Below are 5,668 nucleotides of genomic sequence, written 5' to 3'. Positions count from 1 at the left end.
CGTATATCTTGAGGAAAGAACTCCCGGAGGACGAGGAAGAGGCTCGACAGATCGTCCGCCGATCCAAGGCCTTCACAGTCATAAAGGGACAGCTGTATAGGGAAAGCGCGACTGGAATCGGTCAGAAATGCATAACACCAGAAGAGGGTCAGATGATCCTTAATGATATCCACTCGGGGACCTGTGGTCACCATGCGTCCTCTCGGACCATTGTGGCTAAAGCATACCGAGCAGGATTTTACTGGCCAAGAGCAAATGAGATGGCAAAAGAGATAGTCGACAAGTGTGGAGGTTGCCAGTTCTACTCCAACATGTCACACAAGCCTGCATCAGCCCTGAAGACCATTCCACTCGTCTGGCCCTTTGCTGTCTGGGGACTGGACATGGTCGGTCCACTGAGAACAGGCAGGAGCGGATTCACGCATGTGCTTGTGGCAGTCGACAAGTTTACCAAATGGATTGAAGCTAAGCCTATCAAGAATCTTGATGCTTGCACTGCTATCAGTTTCGTCAGAGGGCTAACATTCAGATATGGAGTCCCGCATAGCATCATCACTGACAATGGGTCAAACTTCGATTCGGACAAGTTCAGAGCTTTTTGCGCCTCTCAAGGCACTCGAGTCGACTACGCATTGGTCGCCCATCCCCAGTCGAATGGACAAGCTGAAAGAGCAAATGGTCTGATCCTCAAAGGACTAAAGCCTCGACTGATGCGTGATCTCAAGCACGCGGCAGGTGCTTGGGTCGACGAGCTTCCGTCAGTTCTGTGGGGATTGAGGACCACCCCGAACCGGTCGACTGGAAGAACTCCATTCTTTCTGGTTTATGGAGCCGAAGCAGTTCTGCCAAGTGATCTTCTTCACAACGCACCCCGAGTCGAACTTTATACCGAAGATGAAGCAGAACAAGCCCGGCAAGACGCAGTCGACCTCCTAGAAGAAGAAAGAGAGATGGCCATGATCAGATCGACCATTTATCAGCAAGACTTGCGTCGATTCCACGCCAGGAATGTCAAGAGTCGAGCCTTCCAAGAAGGGGATTTGGTCCTCCGAGTGGATCAGCAGAAACCACACAAGCTTGCTCCTACTTGGGAAGGCCCCTTCATCATCACCAGAGTCCTCCACAATGGAGCGTATCACCTCTACAATGTTGATCGCCAGATCGACGAGCCACGAGCTTGGAACGCGGAACTACTCCGCCCCTTTTACGCTTGAGTTCCCCCTTGGACGGGATGTAATAAGAAAAAAATTTCCCGCAGTTCATTTTTATCAAAGACAAGAGTGTTCCAATAATTGCTGTCACTTTTGTTTGCGTGCGAAATCCCTCAGTGGGTGACTTAGCTGCGAATCCGTTTCGCCTAAGTTCGAAAAATCCTACCGAGTGGAGAGCCAGACTCCCACTCGGGGGCTTAGCTGCAGCCCAGTGCTTGCCTAAGTGTTTAAAATCCTACCGAGTGGAGAGCAAACCTCCCACTCGGGGGCTTAGCTGCAGTCCAGCACTCGCCTAAGTTCTCTCACTTAGAGACTTAGCTGCAGTCCGGCACTTGCCTAAGTTTGAAAAAATCCTACCAAGTGGAGAGCAAACCTCCCACTCGGGGGCTTAGCTGCAGTCCAGCACTCGCCTAAGTTCTCTCACTTAGAGACTTAGCTGCAGTCCGGCACTCGCCTAAGTTTGAAAAAAATCCTACCGAGTGGAGAGCAAACCTCCCACTCAGGGGCTTAGCTGCAGTCCAGCACTCGCCTAAGTTCTCTCACTTAGAGACTCAACTGCAGTCCGGCACTCGCCTAAGTTTGAAAAAATCCTACCGAGTGGAGAGCGATCCTCCCACTCGGAGGCTTAGCTGCAGTCCAGCACTCGCCTAAGTTCTCTCACTTAGAGACTCAGCTGCAGTCCGGCACTCGCCTAAGTGTTTAAAAAATCCTACCGAGTGGAGAGCAAACCTCCCACTCGGGGGCTTATCTGCAGTCCAGCACTCGCCTAAGTTCTCTCACTTAGAGACTTAGCTGCAGTCCGGCACTCGCCTAAGTTTGAAAAAATCCTACCGAGTGGAGAGCGATCCTCCCACTCGGGGGCTTAGCTGCAGTCCAGCACTCGCCTAAGTTCTCTCACTTAGAGACTTAGCTACAGTCCGGCACTCGCCTAAGTTTGAAAAAATCCTACCGAGTGAGGAGCGATCCTCCCACTCGGGGGCTTAGCTGCAGTCCAACACTCGCCTAAGTTCTCTCACTTAGAGACTTAGCTGCAGTCCGACACTCGCCTAAGTTTGAAAGTCCTACCGAGTGGAGAGCCAACCTCCCACTCGGGGGCTTAGCTGCAGCCCAGCGCTCGCCTAAGTACAGGACACAACCCAATCTGCAAGGACGACGAGGTGCAAATCGACTGCTACCTTCTCCTTCAGAGCTGCACCACAAATACAAAAGTTATTTCGAGTGAAGATCGAGTTCCACTCGACGGATCATCCATGAAGATATTCAACGATAAATCCAATTCAGATAAGACCTAAAGGTCCCAGACCTCAGGCCAAAGCAATCGAGCCCTCAGCTGGACGGAGTTTAACGGTTACAAAATCCACTCGGCATTCCGAGGCAAATTTAAAGTGGAGCTTAAAAGTTTTTCACTCCTCAGGTGGAGGACTGGAAGGGGCGACGAACTCGTCCAAGTCGATCCCGTCTGCAATACGGGTGGCAGCAGCGATGAAAGTCTCCATGAAATCTTGAAAGTTGTGCTTCTTGGTATTGGCAACTTGGATGGCGGCCAGCTTCTCTTCTCGCGCCTCCTTGCAATGGACGCGGACCAGAGACAGAGCCACATCAGCGCCACACCGAGCAGAAGACCTCTTCCACTCCTGCACTCGGTCAGGGATTCCGTTAAGTCGAGTCATCAGAGACTCGAGATCGTTTTGGAGCGTAGCCTCTGGCCAAAGTGCCGGGTCGATCCGTGACATGGCAACCTTCAGTCGAGCCAAGTATTCCACGACGCCGTCAATGCGAGATTCCAGTCGGAGCAGATTCATGGCAGCTTCATCTTTCACGGGAGAGTTGATTGGATCCAAACCTGTTTCGATCCGCCCAGTCTCCTCTTCAAAGTTCTGGCAAAGCTCTGCATACATGATCCAAGGATAAGTCAATTTTCATAGACTGAGTCGACACAAAAAAAACCCAGTCGGAACTGAATGTGCACCTTCAAGCTTGATGTACAACTTCTTGGCGAGGCTCCTCAAGTAGCTCTCCAGGTCGTCCCTCCTGCGAGCGATGCCTTCCATCTTCTCGTTCAGGGTGAGGTTCTCCTTCTTCCAACGTGAACACTCTCTGTTGGCTTCATTCAGAGCGGTCTTCAGCTTGGTATTCTCTTCTTCTAAGTGGTTGACCGAAGCCAGCTTCTGTACGGCCAGAGCGGTCTTGTCATCAGCCTCCTTACGGGCAGCAGCCAAGTCCTGATCCTTCTTCGCCAGAGCTTCGTTCAGTTTTTCTGCGAAGAAATGATGATTGAATCGGAAATAGCAGAAGGATACTCAAGCCTAAAAACTAACCAGTCGACAAAGTCGTCTTACCTGCGGCGCCGTCTCTGACTTTCTGCAGCTCTGTTCTGGCCAGCTCCAGATCAAGGTTTAGTTGAATCTTCTGCTTCTCCAACTCAGTATAGCGAGCTACAAGTTCGCAGGATTTCTGTAAAAGAAAAATCAGTCGATAGACGTCCAAGATAAGTTGCTTCCGAGTAACTAAGAGACAATGACGACGTTTCTAAGACCATAGCCGAATCAAAAACATTCGACAGTAGTCTCGGGGACTACACCTAGTGGGTGCACTCAGCGTGCCCCCACCGGTTCGACCAAAAAAAAGATCTTCGGGGAAAAACCGAGTGAAGAAATACAGCTACAGCAACACAATGTAAAGACTACAGTCGACTGCCAGCAGCCCACCGTAGTCTCGGGGACTACACCCAGTGGGTGCACTTAGCGTGCCCCCACTCGTCCAAGAATTGGCAGACACACCTAGTGGGTGTACAGATACAGATACAAAAGATCTTCGGAAAAGAGACTCTTCAAACAGCATATCATAACAGACCAAGTGTTGAGTCGACTGACCTGGACGTTGCTTTGAAGAGCCGAACTCGCGTCATAGGCTGCTTGGATGGCCTCCCGAGCCATCTTCACTTGCTCCATCATGATCCCCGCCTGGCGTATAGCCTCCTTTGCAGCAGCCGCTTGGTCCTCAGGGACGGGGTACGCAGCAAAAAGCGAAGGTGGATCCGCAGTCGACGCCGAAGGCCGCACGCTCGTCAGAGGAATGGCGAAAGTCACAGAAGCCCGAGTGGTGTCACCACCATCCCGAGCCATGGCCTCAGATGCCGGAGCAGGTTGGGGGGTCTTGTCAGCCGTCGACCTCCTGTTCCTCCTCATTCTCAGCGGTTCGTTGTCGTCGTCATCCGGGAGGTCGACAACATGAGGAGGGGCTACAAAGGAAACGTTCAATCGACCAGGGTTGCAATAAATGTTTAGTCGACTCAAAGCGGAACGTCAGTAATTGTACCAGGGTTGGAGGTAACAGCATCCTCCATCTCTTGGTCGTCGTCCTTGGCGGAGATCTCAGAAGTAGCAGCATTGCAAGCCTCGAAAGTCAGTCGGTTGGCTCAATGAATCGACCAAGGATCCGTCCACGGTCGACAAAGGATAACAAGTTTTATTATTACCCAGAAATGGTGGGGACGGCCATCTTCATCTTGGGTAGAGCCTTGGGCGGCTTGGATGGCGCTGCGCGCGGGTGCTTGGGAGCCTTTCCAGTCGGCGTAGGAGAAGAGGTCTGAGGGCGTTTCGACGACTGCCCAGCAGGAGCAGTCGCACTACCACGCTCCCGCGCTGGATCGTGCGTGAGCTTGGATCGCCCCTCCGGGTGGGGGGGTTCAACCTCCTCCTCCTCCTCTTCGCTGGAGTCGACGTCGTCGCCTTCCTCTCCTTCACCGTCGGACTCCCACTCGCCTTGATCGTCCCCGCTCTCACCTCCGCTCGCCTCCCCTTCCTCAGTTGGCCCCTGTGCCCCATTGGGCGTCGAGTACATCTCAGTAGTCGCCTGAAAAACAACAGACAAGACAAAGGTCAATCGACCAACTCAAAGAAGACCAATGAAGAAAAACAAGACCTCAGTCAGGAGCATAGAGACATACCTGGTCCATGTCGTACGAGTTGTCGAGTGGAATTACCCTCCTGGCTCCTCGGGGGTTGTCCTTGTTTCCTGTGATGCTCGACAGCCACCCCTCCAGCATCTCATCGGTGACCTCCTCCGGGTGGATCCGAGTGGTGTCATCAAGACCCGAGTACAGCCACATCGGGTGGTCACGAGCCTGGAGCGGTTGGATGCGCCTCCGGAGGAAGACCTCCAGCAAATCCATGCCCGTCACGCCCTCACGGACAAGCTCAACCACTCAACCGGCCAGCACTTTGACTTGAGCCCTTTCCTCCGGCGCCACTTTCAGAGAAGCAGGTTTTTCAGCTCGGTCGAGGGAGAAAGGAGGAAGACCAGTCGACTGTCCTGGGGTCGCCTGGTCCTGACAGTAGAACCAGGTCGCCTGCCAGCCACGGACCGACTCCGGGAAAGTAATGGATGGAAAACAGCTCTTCCCCCTCGTCTGGATCGCCAAGCCCCCGCACAACTGGATCACCTGCGTCCTCTCG

The sequence above is a fragment of the Triticum urartu genome, chromosome 7A, assembly GCF_056163025.1.
Source record: "Triticum urartu cultivar PI428250 chromosome 7A, HENAU_Tu73, whole genome shotgun sequence".
NCBI classification, from domain to species: domain Eukaryota; kingdom Viridiplantae; phylum Streptophyta; class Magnoliopsida; order Poales; family Poaceae; genus Triticum; species Triticum urartu.
The sequence above is the reverse complement of the archived record's forward strand: the minus strand, read 5'-3'. Positions refer to the sequence as shown.